The following is a 20,377-nucleotide window of genomic DNA, read 5'->3' as shown; positions in this document are numbered from 1 at the left end:
ATATATATTTTTTAGCTTAGCTCTGTAAATGGTTATAAGAAATTGCTGTATTCAAACGTCTAAAACAAAGGTACTATATAAATATACTGTATATACTATATATATATATATATATATATATATATATATATATATATATATATATATGTGCAAATCTTTACATAAAGTTTTAAAGCATACAGTATACAGGGAAGAAATAGTTTATTAAGTTGAAAAAACGTAATCTGCACATTTATGTAAGCAAGCTGCGGTGCACGTATATATACCACATATATTCTCATACTTTGTTTGGAAAATAGTTACTTATATGCCGGTCCCCTACACTATGTTCCCACCAAAGTTCAATGGTAAGCTGTGAAACATATTGCTACAACTATAAATTAACGTTACTTTCAGGGCTCAGCTAAAAGCTATTTTATGCTTCAAAATACACTTTCAAAGCTCAGAGTGCAGCATAAATCAACTATAAAACAGCATCACAAATTTTCTGTTGGAATTACAGATATGCCTTCACTGCTCTTTCGAAGGCTTGATTACATAGAGAATAATGGGTAAGTAACTGTGCTATAGAGGTTCTCTCTTGACACAGTGCAAAATGTGTGATGACCCATATGCTTGAGAAATAAATGATGTCAAAGGGTATTTAGTCCTACTGGTGCCTTTAATACAACAACACAATGCAAGGCATTGTAGACCTCCCGTGCAATGAAAAATTACAACAGAAACTGATTGTGACTGTTCTTTTATTGCTTATTTTTGGAACATCTCAGAAAAAAAAAAATAGAGAGCAAAAAGTTAAGTCAGTACATGCTAACACAAACTTTGGTAGGATTGATCACATCAGAACCTAAACTAGAGTAAGTAACATAGTAAAATAATAGAAATGTGTAATGAAACAATAGCAAGGTAATAGTTAAAGCTGAACTCTAGGCAGACAGATAAGCACATACATGATTATACACTGTATGTTTACTTGTCAAAGGATTTGTATTTATACCCTCGCAGCCCTGAGATTTACACAGTTCTGCCAGACAATACAGCCTTTCTGGTGACCTTATTTTTCTCTACTGATGTTAAACAACATAGCTGGGTCATTTCCCAGACCTCAGCCAGTGAGTGGACAGTAAAGAAGCAACAACAGACTAATATAAGAATCTATCTGCTTTCTCTTCCTGTCAGCATTTCACATTTAAAATGTATTTTTTAAATAAATACATCTATTGTGTTTTTTATATCTGTCTGGAGTTCTGCATTAAAGTGGTTGTATAGTGTGTTTATTTTTTTTACTTTTACCTACAGGTAAGTCAATAATAAGGCTTACCTGTAGGTAAAAAAAAAAAATCACCAAAACCTGTATGGTTTAGGAGATATTCCCCTCGCAATGAGCAGTGGCACATGCGCACAGGGGATTTTTGGCTGAAAGCCCAGCAGACTCCAGGCCCTGCTGGTGATGATATCACGGCTCCGGCCACTCACAGCGCCGGAGCCGCGATACCCGGAAGACACTCCGAGGGAACATGTCAGCTCCTTCGGCGTGGATCGAGTGAGATGTTGGGGGCCTCATTCTAAGGTAAGTATTTCATAATGAGATAGCATGCGGTACATACTAGCTCATTATGCCTTTTCCCTTACAGGTCTTAAAAAAAAAAATGTCAGCGGGTTTACTCCCACTTTAACTAACGACAAAATCGTCATAGGATTTCTTCCTTGCTTCATTTTAACTGATCTAAATGATTACTTCTGTAGATACAAGCAAGTTGGCTATGGTTAGATATCTTTGTGAAAGATGGCCAGGGAGATATTTGGCCACCATCACAGAACCCAAACAAGTGCTAGAACCCATCACAATCCTTAATCATTATTGCCAGCTGTAGAAGAATGGAACTCCATGGAGGGTGTAGAATAAAGCTCGGTTCACACTGCCATGACCTGAAAGTTGCGCAACTAACAGATTTCGGGGCGACTTGGTGCAACTTCGGAGTGACTTGGTGTGGCTTAAGCGTGAATTCAGAGCAACTTTGAAGCAACTTCAGGGAATGCCTGTGTAATATTACTGTAATGTTAGGTTTCAAATCACATCAATTAACCACTTAAAGCGGGAGTCCGCCGTTTTTTTTAAAAAAGCCAACAGCTACAAATACTGCAGCTGCTGACTTTTAAAATAATGACACTTACCCGCCCAGCGCGCCCGCGATGTCGGCCCCCGAAGCCGATCTCTTGATTGTCTCTCGGGTTCTGCCGCCGCCATCTTGGGTATGGGAATCAGGAAGTGGAGCCTTGCGGCTTCATTTCCCGGTTCCCTACTGCGCATGCGCGAGTTGCGCTGCACAATAAGGATGGTCCCCGCTGTCTCTGGGATCCATGTGTTTCCCAGCAGACAGTGGGGGACCTTCGGAAAGGGGCGTAGATTCTGCGGAAAGGGGCGTAGCTTCTGCAGAATCTACGCCGGAAGTGGGTGCAGATACCTGTACTGTACAGGTACCTGCACCCCCCTCCCCCCTGAAAGGTGCCAATTGTGGCGCCGGAGGGGGGGAGGGTTCCAATGAGCGGAAGCTCCACTTTAGGGTGGACCTCCGCTTTAAGGACCAGAAGGATTTATCCCCTTGATGACTTGCCCATTTTTTGCTATATGGCACTGCGTCTCTTTAACTGACAATTGCTTGGTCATGCTCTGTACCCAAACAAAATGTATGTCCTTTTTTCCCACAAATAAAGCTTTCTTTTGGTGGCATTTTATCACTGCGGTTTTTTTTTTTTCGCTCTATAAACAAAAAAAGAGTGACAATTTGACAAAAGTGACAATTTGGAAAAAAAAACAATATTTTTTACTTTAATAAATACATCCCAAAAATTAAAAAAACGAATTTCTTCCTCAGTTTAGGCCAATATGTATTGCTACATATTTTTGGTGAAAAAAATTGCAATAAGCATATATTGGTTGATTGGTTTGTGCAAAGGTTAAGGTGTCTGCAATCTATGGTATAGATTAATGGCATTTTTACTATTTTTTCTTTACTAGTAATGGGGGTGAGCTGCGATTTCTAGTGGGACTGCAACATTGTGGCAGACAGATTGCACACTTTTAATACCCTTTTGGGATCATTGACATTTATACAGCTATCAGAGCTAAAAATAGCCACTAATTACTGTATAAATGTCACTAGCAGGGAAGGAGTTAACACTATGGGGCGATCAAGGGGTTAAATGTGTTACCTGGGCGGTGCTGCTAACTGTATGGGGGCTGGGCTAACTGAAGGAGGAGAGAGATCACTGTTCCTAATCCCTAGAAACAGACGATCTGTTTGGACTCCCCTGACAGAAGGGGGATCTGTTTGTTTACACTGACAGATCCCCATCTGCCTGTGTCTGGAGCAATCATGAGTGGCCGGAGGACACCGAGTCCACCGGACCTGCTGGTTGGCTCCCCCACTCGCAAATGGGAGGGCACAAATCGTTGTATATGCACCCAACTTACAATGATGGTGATTCGCGCAGGGGAGCTAATTTGTTGTGGCAGGCAGTCCATAACTGGTTAACCACTTAAGCCCCAGACCATTTTGCAGGCCAAAGACCAGAGCACTTTCTGTGTTTCGCCACTGCGTCGCTTTAACAAACAATTGCGTAGTAATGCGAGGTGGCTCCCAAATAAAATTGACATATTTTTTGTCATAAATAGAGCTTTCTTTTGGGGGTATTTGATCACCCCTGCGTTTTTTATTTTTTGCGTAATAAACAAAAAAAGAACGACAATTTTGAAAATAATGCATTCTTTTTTACATTTTGCTGTAATAAATATCCCCCAAAAATATATAGAAAAACATTTTTTTTCCTCAGTTTAGGCCGATCATATTCTACATATTTTTAGTAAAAAAATCGCAATAAGCGATTGTTGATTGGTTTGCGCAAAAGTTATAGCAGTTACAAAATAGTTAGTTGTAGATAGTTTTATGGCATTTTTATTAATATTTTTTTTACCAGTAATGGCAGCGATCAGCGATTTTTAACATGACTGTGACATTATGGCGAACACATCGGACAGTTTTGACACATTTTTGGGACCATTGTCATTTATACAGCAATCTGTGCTATACAAATGCACTGATTCCTGTGTAAATGACACTGGCGGTGAAGGAGTTTACCACTAGGTGGTAGTGTAGCGGTTAAGTGGGCCCTGGGGAGTGTTTCTAACTGTGGGGGGCGTGGCTGTGTATGACACATCACTGATCTCTGCTCCGACCACAGGGAGAAGAGATCAGTGACACTGTCACTAGGCAGAACTGGGAGATGCTTGTTTACATTAGCATCTCCCCATTCTTCCTCCCCATGAGACATTCATGGGTATCCCTGCAGTGATCGAGTCTGCGGGACCCCACGATCGGACTCATGGAGGTCCCGAACCAGCGCGTGCGTCACCAGCGGCACGGTAGAAAATTTAAAGGGACATACCTGTACGCCCATTTGCCTGTCCATGCCATTCTGCTGATGTACATTGGCGTGCGCCTGTTGGCAAGTGGTTAAGATGAGGATCCGACTTGGAGGAGACTTACATAAAGTCTATGGGCACAAGCTGGACGTGGGCTTGAAGTAATACAGGAACCTTTTCTAAAGTTGAGGGCAACTTCAGTAGTGCTAATTAAGACCGCTTCTCATTGACTAAAATTATATTTCACATGTCACACAACTTGGGGTATCACAAGTCAAATTCCAGTGTGAACTGAGCCTCAGGGCCCTTTGAAATTCCCCAAATCTCACTGTGCAATAAAGAAGGTTACTGATTTCTAAATGTGCTCTCCATTACAAGGTGGATTAAAAAAAGAAAAAAACAATGTAATAACTGCAAAACAGTGCTTAAAATTGAGATACATACATGAGATGCATACGTTAAAAATTATTTGACTCTTTCTAGAGCTAAGTTAAATAGGCAATAGTTATGGCAGACTTCCAGTTTTAAATTAAAGCATATCTTTTACTTCTCCCTACCAGATCTTCCTTGTTTTAACATTAATTGAATCTGACATTTTACCAGCCACTTGATAATAAATCTGAGATCAAATATTGTACATTGAAATATAATGGCATTTTATGAGCACAACTGTCTCTGAATTTGTGGTCTTCAGTTCACATAGGGAATGAGATCTGTGCTTTTGTTTAGAAAAAAGCTTATGAGATGAGGGAATCTCTCCATGCTAGTACACAAAAGAAACAAAGACAGACTGAAGTCTTTTATTTAACCTGGATATTCTATTTAGAAGTGAAGAAAACAAAAAAAAAAACATTTTAGAGAAGAGAATATTTGCAGTTGGTATGTGTACAGGCACACTTTTAAATAGTTGTAATCTGCATGTTCTAAAATGTATTTACAACAAGGTGAGTGAATCTTAGCCAGTTCTACTCATACAGTTTTATTTTATAAAAACATTTTTAAATGAAATTGGGGAAGGGAAATATGTCTCTAAATCTTATATCAAATAAGGTGGACACTGTTCATTAATAAAACTTGCCAGCCACCAGACAATGTTTTTAAAAATGTCTTTTCGTAGCTTATGTTGACACATATTTCAATATTTTCCTTTGTAAAGTTGGTAAATACTAGAACCCAAAAATGTGTGGGACTAATCGGGACCCAAGGTCAGCATAAACATCACTGTGGTTAGCTAAATTGTGGATTTATTTTTAAGATTACTTTTTAATATTTGAAATATCTCTAATAAATGTGATTTTTTTTTTATACGGTATTAGTCTGTTTCTATTACACCCAAGTAGGTACATTTAAAGTCCCACAAATTTTTGGGTTCTACCTCTTGGGGGTAAATATTTCATTACACTCTATCACCACACACAAAACTTGGACTTTGTAAAGTTGGGTAAACACCAAGGATGTGGTTGAATTGGCCTGTTTTTGCCTAACATACAGTATAACTGAGTGATGTCCTATAAGTATTCATGTGTTGCGAGGACCTGAGAAATGATGCAACATTTTCATGGTGTGGGTGTCTTTATTTTTTATATTTTTTTTGTGAATTGGTGATAAAGGATACACATTTACCTTGTTGTCATATCCCTAGAGAAAGGTGAATATCTGGGGACCCTATTTAAAAAAATGTTTGCTTGAAAAACCCCACATTCTCTTGGAAATGGGAAAAGGGATCAGGCCCTTGTCCTTTTTAACATGGAGACAATGTGCATTGTAAGGGGCGGAGGTGTGGCCATCATGCTTGCAAGTTGCCCTCCTAATGTTGAAAGGCATGGGGCCTCATATAGTTCATTAAGGGGGTTTAGTACTCTTCCTACCCTACCTTTACTGGCCAACTAAGTTGTATGCCTTGATAAGGGCTTGGAGACAATTTTAACCACTTCAACCCGGAAGGTTTTACCACCTTCTTGACCACTTTTTACAATTTGGCACTGTGTCGCTTTAACTGGTAATTGCATGGTCATGCAATGCTGTACCCAAACTGCTGTAACCGTCCTTTTTTTTTCAAAAATAGAGCTTTCTCTAGGTGCTATTTGATCACCTCTGTGGTTTTTATTGTTTGTGCTATACACAAAAAAGAGTGACAATTAAAAAAAAATAGCAATATTTTTGCTATAATAAATATTCCCAAAAATGTTTTTAAAAACAAATTTCTTCATCAGTTTAGGCCAATATATATTCTTCTAAATATATTTGGTTAAACAAATCAAAATAAGCATATATTGATTGGTTTTCGCAAAAGTCATAGCGTTTACATACTATGCAAAAGATTTATGCGATTTTTAGCGGTAATGCGACATTGTGACAGATGGATCAGACACTTTTGACACATTTTTGGGACCATAAACATTTATTCAGTGATCAGTACTATAAAAATTCACTGATTACTGTGTAAATTACATTGGTAGGGAAGGGGTTAACACGAGGGGTGATCAAGGGGTTAAATGTGTGTTCCCTCGGTGTGTTCTAACTGTATGGGGATTGGACTGAGTAGGAGAGGAAACATATCGCAGTTCCTGCTTACTAGGTACAAACAACATGTCTCCTCTCCTCTGACAGCACATGGATTTGTGCGTTTATAAACACAAATCCCTCTGCTGGCACTCATGCATGTGATCATGACCACTGGCATTGCGCGATGGGTCTCCATCGTGCAGCTCACCTCCGGAAACTCTTAAAGGAACCCCGTCCCCATATGAGGTTTTGTGCAGGGGAGTCATTCTGCCCCCGTAAATACACATAGTCAGGAAGAAGATCCACACCTTTTTTGTTGTTTATTTTAAAACATGTACTGTCCCTCTAATAATGGCATGGGGCATAGAATTCATACTCATACCCATGCAGCCTGGGTGGTCAAGAAAACAAGGGCAGCAAATACATACCCCACCCTCTTGAATTATACCAGGTCACATGCCTTTCAACTTTGAGAGTGTGCTTTGTGGGGGGGCGGGGGGTAGCAAAAACCTCTTGCAAGTTTCTTTGTCCCAACTTCCAATCTGCAAAAGGGATGCTTGGATTTGCCAAGGGGAATTATCAGAATCTGGACAGCAACTTATATAAGGACCTCCAGATTTCTAGCCACTCCCAGGGTAATAAGTATGGCATACATTAATACCCTTTGTTGCACATTCCCAAAGAAAATAAAAAACAGAAAAGTTAGAACACACACACCATAAAAAGTAGTTTATTAAACATTCAATTAAAAAAACACCAAAGTTCCCTGAAATCCATTGTCAATCATGTCATCCAGTGATGACACCTTGCCACCTGACAATGCTGCCTTACCACTTTGACGACCCACCGACTCATGATGTTGACCCACCAGGGTACCCCCACAAAATAACAGATCTCTGGATGGCTTTTGTTTGTTAATAAACCAGTCAGGCATCCTGGGTGATGTCAATGACTAAATATGTTAATGGCCAAATTTGGTCAAATGGCACCCAGCTTCCTTGGCTGGTTTGTTTACAAACAGCAGCCAGCCAGGATCTGAGATTTTGCAGCAGTGATAGTACCACCACAAAATGATAGATCCCTGGATTGCTGCTGTTGGCAATTGATCCAGCTGGGTAATCTGTCATTTAAAGGAGGTTATGCTCATGCAGTGGTAGCTCTAGTGGCAGCATAACTGTAGCGTTTCTGCCACTAAATGACAGATTCTAAGCAAGTTGGTTCACAAACAGCAGCCAGAGATGCATGCAGGGGACCTAGGCAAACATGGCCATATTGTTCAGCTGTTTGCCAAACTGTGGCAATCCCAGGCTGGATCCATTCCTATAGTGCACAAACCTTAAGGAGCCACTTGTATCAGGGTCATATTTAGAGATACTGCACTGAAAAATGAATGCTATGCTAATAGCATGCATGTATATAGTAACTTATCTCAGAGACACTAATATGAGGGTACAGGCAGTACTTCCATACCAGGCCCAGGACCCACCAGCTAGCAGAATACCTCTGCCTTACTCTAACTGGGAGGGAGACAGGTACATGATGTGAACCATCTGATCAGGTAGGACATACAAGGCCCCATGATTTGTAATGGTGGCCCTGATTTGGCTCAGTGGTGACTTTTTGGAACCAGTTCTCAATACAACTATGTGGGCATTAGTTGTGCATACCAGATACCCCATTGTGATACCAATGTGTATAAACCCTCACTGTAACTTACTAATATTAAAGAGTTAAAAACGTCTATTGGCTGTGATACAGGTCAGTGGTGATCTTATTGCTTACCTAATAAGTAACAAATGGAGATTAAGAAGGTTTAGGGGAAGTTTATACTTTTAAATAGGCATTCATTATACATGGGAAAGCCACAATATTAATGTACATAATATCATCACATTTTTTAATGTACAGCATATACAATCTTGTGTCTATGTATAGTATATATATTGTACATGGGGCAACCATATTTGTATATCATGTGCAAACTTTACATCCTGCTTATCAGTACTACAAAGTCGTGCCTTGCTATTTCTCTTATATAGGGCATAGGTGTTGACTTACTAAAACTGGAGAGTATAAAATGCAGCTTCCAGTTTTTTTGTTTTTTTTTTTGTCAAAGCTCAACTGAACAAGCTAAAGTTAGAAGCAAATTGGCTATCATGCACAGCTGCACCAGATTTTGCATTCTCCAGATTTAGTAAGGCAGCCCCATAGTCTGCAAGACAGGGTATATCTAATTAAATACAATGAAATGTCCTCCAGTCTCTAATGATGTAGAACACTTGTGGTTTCCAGAGACCATGTGATCTACACTGATTTGGCTTCCATTTACAATAAAGTTTGGGAGCAACAGTTTTTTTTTTTTATACAGAAGGAGAGAGTTACTAGTTTTTACTCAAAATAATAATGTGATTTGGGAATGCTGACATGCTCCCCACTGATTCATGTGAAGTATGAATTTTGAAAATTAGGCCCACTTTACCAAAATATCCTGCTTCCACTTTGCAAACATATTTATGAATACAGATCTACAACTATTGCTGGGAATTTTTATAAAAGGACTATGTATACTGAAAAATAAAACATTAACAAATAATAACATTTTGTAGGCTTCCACAGATAAGACAATCAGAAGTAATATAATAGTGAAAAAAAATGTAGCTACCCAGAACATCATATTTCCACATTTGAGTAAAATTGATATTGAGTGGAAATGTGTCACTATGTTGAGATTTTCTTGTTTATAGCTCCTTGGAGTGTTCTGCTTCTCGGGGGAATACAATACTAAATTTGGTTGTCGACACGTATTTAAGGCTGTAAACTGAGGTTGTAGAAAGAGAATGTAGAAACACATTTGTGGAACTGTATTGATTATCACGTAGATAAGAAACATAAACACTGAAAAAAAAAATAAGTTAAGCATGTAGAAAAAAATGGCAAATAATTGCCAATTAGGTTTTTTTTCAGCTAAACTCCGGGATTGCAAAAAATTACCTTTGTAGTCAGGTCCCCCTGCACTGAAAGGATTAAATGCTCAATATTTCTAAGAGTACTGAATAAGGCATTGTATTTATTGTATTCCCTTTTCTGTCTAGCTTCAGCAAGGTCATCTTCTCTTTCAAAAAAAAAGCACCCAAGAGGTGTGGAGACTTTCATGTGAGTTGATACAAAGTAGTGAGAGGACAAAAAACATTCAGAGAGCTCACTGGTTTAGTTTAGGCTGATCACAACAGACAGGGCTCCCCTCAGTCAGGGTAACTAGCAGGTTACCAGAAAAAAAAACATGCACTTACACCCCTTTCACACCAGGGCGTTTTGCAGGCACTAAAGCGTTAGAAATAGTGCCTGCAATCCGCCCTAAAGAAGCTGCACCATTGTGTGTAGTGTGAAAGCCCCGAGGGCTTTCACACTACAGCGCTGCGCTGGCAGGATGTCAGAAAAAAGTCCTGCCAGCAGCTTCTTTGGAGCGGTGAAGGAGCGGTGTTTACCGCTCCTCCACCGCTACTCCCCATTAAAATCAATGGGGCAGCGCTGTAATGCCGCCGGAAAAATGCCGCTATTGCGGCATATTGCCGGCGGTTTTAGCCCTTTCCGGGCCACTAGTGGGGGTAAAAGCGCCCCGCTAGCGCCCGAAATGCGCCGCAAATCCGGCGTTTTACCGCTGACGCAAAGGGTGGTGTGGTGTGAAAGGGGTCTAATGGAAGGAGCACCAGACCAAATGATAAAATTAATTATTATCTAGCGATGCATCTAATTAATGCAGCCAACCAGTGTATTTCAATTCATTGGTAAACACAAAACATCCCCTCGATTAAAGAATGGTTCCTCAGAATTAATAGGTTGGCAGAAATGGAAGAACTGATTCATATTTCAAGAGACACACCACACAAATTTGCAAAGAAATGGGCTTGCTGGAAACATTTTCAGACAACTGCAGAATATGCCCTTCTGAATGCCCTGCCAGTTAAAGCGTAAACTCACAAGATATCCCCTCTCATTATTACCTAAAGAAAGCATTTAACCACCCAAGAAAATTGGCAACAAATTAATATTCACAATCAATCTAACAAGGACCATCCCAATCACAATGGGTAGACCCTAGCAACATTGGGTACCTGGGGAACGGCTGGGGGGGGGGGGAGGCAGGACTTCCTAATGCTGCATTTCTCTACCCTCTCTTTCCGTTATATATCCTTTCCCCCTATTTCTATCTTCTTCTGTTCTCCTTATCTTCCGCACTGGACACCAACGAGAGACACAATACACCTGACCCAAGCTGTCCATTACCCTTCCCCCCTCCCTTTTTTAAAAATCTTTTTTACCTTCTTATTTTTTCCCGATTTAGCCACATTATTTCCCTACCCACCTGTGGACAATACTACAATCTCAGACAGGAAGAACACCCAACATTCTAAGCAGACCTGACACCTGACATAAAGTAGAGGCAATTAGGTAACATCACTTCCACTATGGAGCCAAAAACCCCAAATCAACAAAAACGTCCATAGGAAAAGGCCCATTCTCATACAGGGCAACAGGCGAAGATACAAGACACCAAAACTAGCGATCACTCCCAGAGAAAGGATCTCTGGGGACAAAGTATAAACACAATTATGATTAGCACATAGAATAAGGTACAAATGGGAGCACCTATATGACATGAGCACAAAGTGATAGTCTGAGTAAGACTACAGCTAGACCTGATATGTGTTATGTTCAATCCGATAAACCTGTCGGTGAAGTTCCTGATTTCTTTGTATCAAATTTCAATTTAATAACAGAGTTGTACAACGCTATATATGTCAATCTGTTTGAAATTGTCAATAAAAAGATTTGAAACAAAAAATAATTGATTATTAGCTTAATTTTGAGTCCAGTCAAGGGCCTATTTTTAATTGAAGCCCTGACGAAGGGAGATTTTCTTCTGGCCACTGAAACACATTTTATTTTGTGTGTACACCAATAAATTAACTTGGACTCTTGTATCATTTGGTGCTCCTTCCACTTGTGCAGGGTTTTCTTTTCTAGTCCTCTTTTCTATGGCACTCCGGCACCTCTGTGAGAGGTCCATTGGCATCATCATGTACAATGCAGGGCTATCAAACCTAAGTTGTACATTGCGCATGTGATAGCAGCTGTATCTTAAAGAGGCAACATTGTGGGGCTGGTAGCATGCTTGGAGACAGCCTGACAGATCCAAGAATAAGGGAAGTATCATTTCTTATTCATTTACCCCTAGACTATTAACCTCCCTAGCAGTAATCCCGAGTCTGGCTTGGGTTGGGATTTCAGTATTTATAAGCGGTAACCCCGAGCCAGACTCGGGATCGCATCACTGGATACAGGGAGAGGTTACTTACCTTGTCCCCTGGATCCAGCGATGTCCTTCGCGCTGTGTGATCGAGCTGTCCTCTGCTCTATTCACACAGTGCCCGAATGCTGCCGAGCTCCGTTCCCTGCGACGTTGCAACGCATGGGAGCGGAGATCGGCGCCAAATTTAAAAAAGTAAAAACACACAGAACACACACAGTACTGTAATCTTACAGATTACAGTACTGTATAAAAAAAAATTACACACCCCCTTTGTCCCTAGTGGTCTGTCCAGTGCCCTGCATGCACTTTTATATTATAAATACAGTTTTTTCTGCCTGGAATTTGGAGATTGCCTATAGCAACCAAAAAGTGTCCCTTTATGTCAAAAGTGATTTTAGACTAACTAGAAAACAGCGATAATAAATTATAATCACTTGCAGAATTGAGCGATAGAGATTTTTGGGGAAATTCATCATCAAACACTACATCTAATGACAGAGACAATTCTACAAATGAGCAAATTTCAGTGTTTTTGGATTACATTATTGAATAATTTTTATTATTATTTATTATATTATAAACTTTATCATACCCAAGATGTCTGCTAGACTCTGGTTTGAACAGATTTAAGAGAGTTATTCCTAAGAATTACAGGACTACAATATAAAACGCCAAATTTCCATGCAAAATAATTGTACCGCTTTCAGCACCTAAAACCAGAACTAATCATACCGCCAGGGAGGTTAATGAGCAGTTAACTCTTACAGTGTGGGACCCCAACTGCAAGGGATTTTTTTTCCACCCCACAGTTCAGCTTTAATATAGACACAGCCACATAATATAAATGGGTGTTATGTGTGTATGTGTTAATTAAATTACCTGTGGATAAAAAATGACATACTGTATACGGAGGCTTTATATTAATTTATTTTATAAATGCGTTTGGTTTTTTATGTATTTATTTTTATAAAGAGTGGATTTACCAGGAAAAATTGAGAGGTCTTCATATTAAACATTTTCAGAGTCCCGTACAGTAAAAATAATAAAATAAGGGGTATTTGTAAATTAGTGGTGTATGCAGCCCTGGAATGAGTTTTATATAAAGGATTTTGCATTACAATGTGAAGTTTCCTAAATACATTCAGGATGGTAGCTTTAATGCTCCATCTTTTTATGTTCGCTATATAAAGGACATGCATGAAGAGAATAATACAGTAGATGCAACGGAAAACAAGACTCAAAAGACAGATATAGTATTAACTAATACAAATTAGAATAAGAACACACAGTTGGTAAATGAAAGGGTAGAAGCAACCATGCTTAAATTATCTGGCCCCATAGACCCTGCTGTTTACTTTACCCCTATTGTTACACCCCAGAGGACCTTGTTTCTGCCTTTCCAAATGGTATACTATATGATCTCTGTTGCTCTCCACCAACTACATTCTTTCTGGAAAGTAATCTAACTTCATAATAATGATAGTGAGCACATTTCAGGCTGCAATAACAACCTAAAATCCTTTTCCTACAGATGGTTTAAAAAGAATATATTTCTCTTTACATGTGTGTGTTTTTTTTTCAATAAAATACATTTCTTTCTATCTTGTAAGCAGATACCAGAATCCGCAAAGCAAGGAATAAGCCTGACTCGACTGACTTTCTCTTTGATTCCAGTGGCACCCCTGCAGTGCAGAGACAGGCTGAATGTTGAAGAAACATCGAATATGCAAACTTTTGATACATTTTTTAAAATTACTGCACCCATAGCAAGGTTTAAGGGAATACGAACATGAAAGCAAGAGCTGTACAAATTAGATGCCCTTCCTGAAAACTACATTTTAAGTAGCAATTTCTGTAGCCATTCAAGCCCCCCAGTTTACCCCAAATTGACAGCAATTTTTTATTCCTTTAATCATTTACAAAAAAACGATTTAGTCTTCAGAGATATTACTAACTGGGATCACTGAGCCCTTTACTTCCAAATCTTTCAATTCAGTTTGGACTGGCACATTTTCTACTCCATGGCTTTTTTTTTTTTTAAGGGTTGAAAGGGTAAAAATAATCTATTCATTTTTAAAAACTAAAAATCACTAAAAAGTCCTTCACCAAAACTAAAACTTAAGGAAGCTTAAGAAAAAGATGAACACAAATGATAAAAAAAATGTAAACCTTTTACTTCAGCTGTAGAACCAATTTGCTCTTGTTCATGTAGAAAATCTACTACTGTAGTGCACACAAGTGCCCTGAGTGATCAGGACACTGAGAGGCTATACAAAAAGTTTTTGTATCATCTTCTGAGTTTTGAGAGGGCTGATATATATAAATAAGGTAAATTAACACCTTAAAACAGAATTAGATGCAATGGGGTTGATTTACTAAAAGCAAATAGGCTGCTAATTTTGAAAAGGAATTTCCATAGCTTAGTGAATGAGGTGAAACTCTAATGTCTTTAATCATCCAATCATGTGCAAGCAAAAATATTGTTTTTTATGTTTCTTGCATATGATTGGGTATTCATTGCAAAATGAAATTTCTGCACATTCACTGAGCTAAGGAAACATTCCTTTGCAAATTTAGCAGCTTATTTGTCTTTACTGAATAGCACTGTATAGCACTGACTCTAATGAAAATCTACATATAACAAGTTCAATTGGTTGTAAACTCTCCTCAATACATTTTCCCCATTTAAATCATTGATAAGCACTGTGTAAATTGTTCTGCATGGATCAATTCTCACTTGCTCAGTTTGCTTGTAATCTGTCCTGTTCATTTTTATGACATCACTGGCTTGTTGTGCCATCAGTCCAATCGTTAATATGCATCTCTTCTCCGCTGCACTGTTCCGAGATTCCGCAAGCTTACAGTGCCATTCAGTTCCAGAAGCACCCCATGTGACTTGCAAAGTCACAGAGAGTGTAAACATCAGCACATTACACAGCACCCCAGAGCACGGAGATCAGCTGCATTATGTATCAAAATGCATTTTAAAAAACCCTACACAGTTAACATGTGCTGAAATGTTTGCCCACCTGTCTGTGCCTCGATATGCAGGACATGGTTGTTATAGCAATCGCAAATGAAAATAAGGCTTGGCTACACAACTGAGCATGGGTGAGATAGCACAAGGGACATACAGAAAGGGCAAAAGTAAACTGCACAGCAGACTCAGAAGACAGTAGTTAAAATGGTGCTGGTTGCTTCCAGGAAGAAAGAATTTAAAATCAACTGGGAAAATAGTAAGAAAAATCTGAAGGTTGAAAAGAGTAATGCAGAATGTTATAGAATGTCTAGATGTGTTAAGGAGCATTTGAGGTATTGAGTTTACTTCCTCTTCAACACAAATGTGCCAATATGTCTCGTGGAACATAAAAAAGACCACAATAACAGAAAAAATCCTAACTCAGTATAGCAATATGAAAGTGTAATCCAACATCTCTTATAACTTTAGGCTTTTTTTTTCTTTTCAGTGAGAGTTTTTCCATACGGTGTGAAGGATTTGTAGTGGTGTAGAATTAGAAGTTTTTAATTTTTGTTTTACGGCACTGTAAGGTATGCTGGAAAAATTCTGAAACAATAAGCAATGTTCAAAAAAGGAGGCAGGTTTATGAAACTTTTTTCTGTAAAACCTGTCCCAGTAGGTTCAAAAGAAGAAAGGGAACAGCTCACTATATTAAACTCAAATCAATTTTTTCATCAGTCCAACAATCTGATCAGTCCACCTGAGATACAAACAACCTAATGTGTTTAACTTGGCAAGGAGCTTAATCATAGGGTGCAGACAAAAGACTGTTCTCTTGTCATCAGTGAGGCCGCGTACACACGGGCGGACTGTTCGCCCAACCTTGTTCGGCAAACAGTTTCATCAAACAGTCCGCTCAAAATTTGCATGAGCGGACTTGCCCACACACGAGCGGACTGTTTGACGAACAAGGTTGGGCAAACAGTTCGCTCAACTTTTGAAATGAACGGACTCGCCCACGTAAGGCGGAGGCAAATCCGCCCATTTCGAGCGCGTGTACAGGTAGGCGGGGCCCGCGAAGGAGACGTCGCGGGCTCCGCCGCCTGGAATGGGCTTAAAGGGGAACCCCAACGCCGAAAAAAATCGGCGTGGGGGTTCCCCCCAAGTCCACACCAGACCCTTGTCCGAGCACGCTACCCGGCCGGCCAGGAAAGGGGGGCGAGCGAGCGCGCCCCCCCTCCTGAGCCGTACCAGGCCGCGTGCCCTCAACATGGGGGGTGCCTTGGGGAAGGGGGGGCCGCGCGGCCCCCCCACCCCAAAGCACCTTGTCCCCATGTTGATGAGGACAAGGGCCTCTTCCCGACAACCCTGGCCGTTGGTTGTCGGGGTCTGCGGGCGGGGGGCTTATCGGAATCCGGGAGCCCCCTTTAAGAAGGGGGCCCCCGGATACCGGCCCCCCACCCTATGTGAATGAGTATGGGGTACAATGTACCCCTACCCATTCACCTGTGAACTAAAGTACAATAAAAAACACAACACAGAGAAAAAATATTTTATTGCACAGCTCCGGGGGTCTTCCGTCTTCGGGGGTCTTCTCGCCGGACTCCTCCGCTATGTGTGTGTAGCTCTTTTGCTAGCGGAGGAGTCCGGCTTTCTTCCTCCCCGCCGCCGGCCTCTTCTCCCGACTTCGGGGGTCTTGTCCCCCTCTTCGGTTCTTCTGCCGGGCCACCGCGCCTGGTCCGGTGGCCCGGTCTTCTGTCGCCGTCTTCCGTTCTTCTGTCGCCGCCTTCGGTTCTTCTGCCGGGCCACCGCGCCTTCTTGTAGCTCTTTTACAGGCGGTGGCCCGGTCTTCTGTCGCCGCCGCCGCCTTCCGTTCTTGTTCTTCTTCTTGTTCTTCTTCTTGTTCTTCTCCTGGAGATGTTGACTCGACGAGCTCTCCGGCCGGAATGCCAGAGCCGCGCTGTGCGGTCACTTATATAGTGACAATGGGGCGGTGTCACATGGTATATGTCACATGGGTTGGTCACATGGTGACCCCGCCCCCTTACGATGTCATAGTCCCCATGTGACATCAACCCATGTGACCAACCCATGTGACATATACCATGTGACACCGCCCCATTGTCACTATATAAGTGGCAGCGGAGCGTGTCCCTGGCATTCCGGCCGGAGAGCTCGTCGAGTCAACATCTCCAGGAGAAGAAGAAGAACAAGAAGAAGAACAAGAACGGAAGGCGGCGGCGGCGACAGAAGACCGGGCCACCGCCTGTAAAAGAGCTACAAGAAGGCGCGGTGGCCCGGCAGAAGAACCGAAGGCGGCGACAGAAGAACGGAAGACGGCGACAGAAGACCGGGCCACCGGACCAGGCGCGGTGGCCCGGCAGAAGAACCGAAGAGGGGGACAAGACCCCCGAAGTCGGGAGAAGAGGCCGGCGGCGGGGAGGAAGAAAGCCGGACTCCTCCGCTAGCAAAAGAGCTACACACACATAGCGGAGGAGTCCGGCGAGAAGACCCCCGAAGACGGAAGACCCCCGGAGCTGTGCAATAAAATATTTTTTCTCTGTGTTGTGTTTTTTATTGTACTTTAGTTCACAGGTGAATGGGTAGGGGTACATTGTACCCCATACTCATTCACATAGGGTGGGGGGCCGGTATCCGGGGGCCCCCTTCTTAAAGGGGGCTCCCGGATTCCGATAAGCCCCCCGCCCGCAGACCCCGACAACCAACGGCCAGGGTTGTCGGGAAGAGGCCCTTGTCCTCATCAACATGGGGACAAGGTGCTTTGGGGTGGGGGGGCTGCGCGGCCCCCCCTTCCCCAAGGCACCCCCCATGTTGAGGGCACGCGGCCTGGTACGGCTCAGGAGGGGGGGCGCGCTCGCTCGCCCCCCTTTCCTGGCCGGCCGGGTAGCGTGCTCGGACAAGGGTCTGGTGTGGACTTGGGGGGAACCCCCACGCCGATTTTTTTCGGCGTTGGGGTTCCCCTTTAAGCCCATTCCAGGCGGCGGAGCCCGCGACGTCTCCTTCGCGGGCCCCGCCTACCTGTACACGCGCTCGAAATGGGCGGACTTTCCGAGCGGGAACAGTCCGCTCATTTCGAAAGTACAGCGGACAAGCCCACACACGGGCGGACTGTTCGCTCAAACACAGTTTCAGCGGACAGTTTTTCGGAATTTCCGAAAGACTTTGTCCGTCCAACTGTCCGCTGAAACTGTCCGCTGAAAGCCCACACACGAGCGGACTGTCCGCCCAAACACTGTTCAGCGGACAAGGTTGGGCGAACAGTCCGCCCGTGTGTACGCGGCCTGAGAGTAGGGGAATCATAGCTGTGAGAGGAGCATTTATCTTTTGTCCCAATAGCTATTTTTTGCCTCATTGATGAGCTTGTATCAACTTCTACTACCTGCTTTTAACCTCCTCCAAAGAACTAAACTGCCAGTTTAGTTACATGGCGACTTACTTTTCTCTTTGACCGCATGTCTCTCCAGACTCTTAAATGTACAGTTCTCCTTATACTTACCGTAATATATGCCTTAAAATATAAAGGTGATTTGTTTAAAAGCTCACAAGTTGCACTTTGCACTGTCTCAATTAACAAACTTGAATTCATATTATTAATCAACATTTTGGCTTCAGTACCAACGGTTTTGTCAAACTATTCAAACCCACACAAATACATAAACACATGTCTGGCTGTCGTACAAGTGACATTAGTAACATATTTTAAAAATTTCAAAAAAAGGTTAACGTATCAGCCAAGTCATCAATCAATGAATCACTCTAGGTATCAACCAAAAAAGAATGCAAGAGAGTTTCCAACTGCAATTCCGTCCTCCCTGGCCTTCCTTTACACAAGCTATCTCCTCTTCAGCCCATCATAAAGGTCGCTGCCAGGCTCATCCACCTTAGCAACCATTCAGTGTCCATGTCAGAGGATGCTTCACAGAAGAACTGGAACAACTGGAAAAATTCAAAAGGGCCATAGACAATGTTTGTGGGTATTCGGGTGTGTGCCCGTGTGAATGCACATGCAGGCCGTGAACGCCTGGGAACACTGATGTGGAATAGCACACATGTGTTTGCCATGGCGCACACAAGCATGACAGATCCTGGTGCCCAATGGCCTATTTAAAGTCAGCAGTCTGATCCACAAGTTTCTGGATGATCGTCAGCCCCTTCCCTCCATGTGTTCCTCCTTATGCTGTTATTGGATTCCCTGCTGCCGATCTGGCTTGCTTTTGACCTGTCTTATCTCCATCCCTGACTCTAACCTTTGGCTTGTTCTACTGCTTCTGTTTCACCTGATTGCCCGTGTATGACCCTGGCCTGTTCTCCTGACTCCGCTGCTACTTGATCTCCTGTGCATGACCCCGGCTTGTTCCTGATTGCGCTACTTGCTCCTGCTCCTGGCAGAACTCCAATGCATGAATCCTGGCATGGCTCCTGACCCTGCTCCTGGCTCTCCCTACTGCCAAGTATTGCCTGATACTTCTGAAGGACTCCTGCCCTGTAGTGCATCCTGCTTGTCCTGACATCATCCAGTGAACATTTCTTCAGCACGTCAGCCTAACACAGCTGGCAACCTGTGCTTCTTTGGGTGTGGCATCTGCTGTTACCACTCAGCCAGAAGGGAAGCCCTCTCAGCACTCCCCCAATCAGGTACATCCAATACTTCTTTTTGGCGATCCCTCTATTAAATCTTGTCTTAATATAAATCCCCTACTGTATAATAATAATAATTGTCTATCTATCTATCTATCTATCTATCTATCTATCTATCTATCTATCTATCTATCTATCTATCTATCTATCTATCTATCTATCTATCTATCTATCTATCTATCTATCTATCTATCTGTCTATCTGTCTATCTGTCTATCTGTCTATCTGTCTATCTGTCTATTAGACCAGCTGCACATAAAAAGTAACACAGTGTGAGAAATATATTAGATATACTGCTATTTTGCTCAGTTTCCTCCAGATAATGGTTATTTCTAGCAAACCAAAATGTTCTCTCTGTGCCCTCTATTAACACTTGCCGTATCTGAGGGGCAGGTCATCTATGAAAGGAGAATTTCTCCCCTGAGGCTATGTATGGTTAAAAAAATTGAACAGATTCCTAATGAGCTCATGAATAGAATAGACTCATGTTCACTTTATACAGAATATTAATTAGCTCATT

The 20,377-nt window shown here is 41.8% G+C and overlaps 1 protein-coding gene across 2 annotated transcripts in view; it reads right to left on the bottom strand.

The window, feature by feature from the left end:
- CADM2 (cell adhesion molecule 2) overlaps positions 1-20,377 on the bottom strand; it is a 381,397-nt gene that overhangs the window by 247,179 nt on the left and 113,841 nt on the right. The window lies entirely within an intron of this gene.

The sequence above is a fragment of the Lithobates pipiens genome, unplaced genomic scaffold, assembly GCF_037356315.1.
Source record: "Lithobates pipiens isolate NorthernLeopardFrog02 unplaced genomic scaffold, aLitPip1_a1.2 Scaffold_16, whole genome shotgun sequence".
In the NCBI taxonomy this organism is placed as follows: Eukaryota; Metazoa; Chordata; class Amphibia; order Anura; family Ranidae; genus Lithobates; species Lithobates pipiens.
Note: the sequence above shows the minus strand (reverse complement) of the source record. Positions and strands in the feature narration are given on the sequence as shown.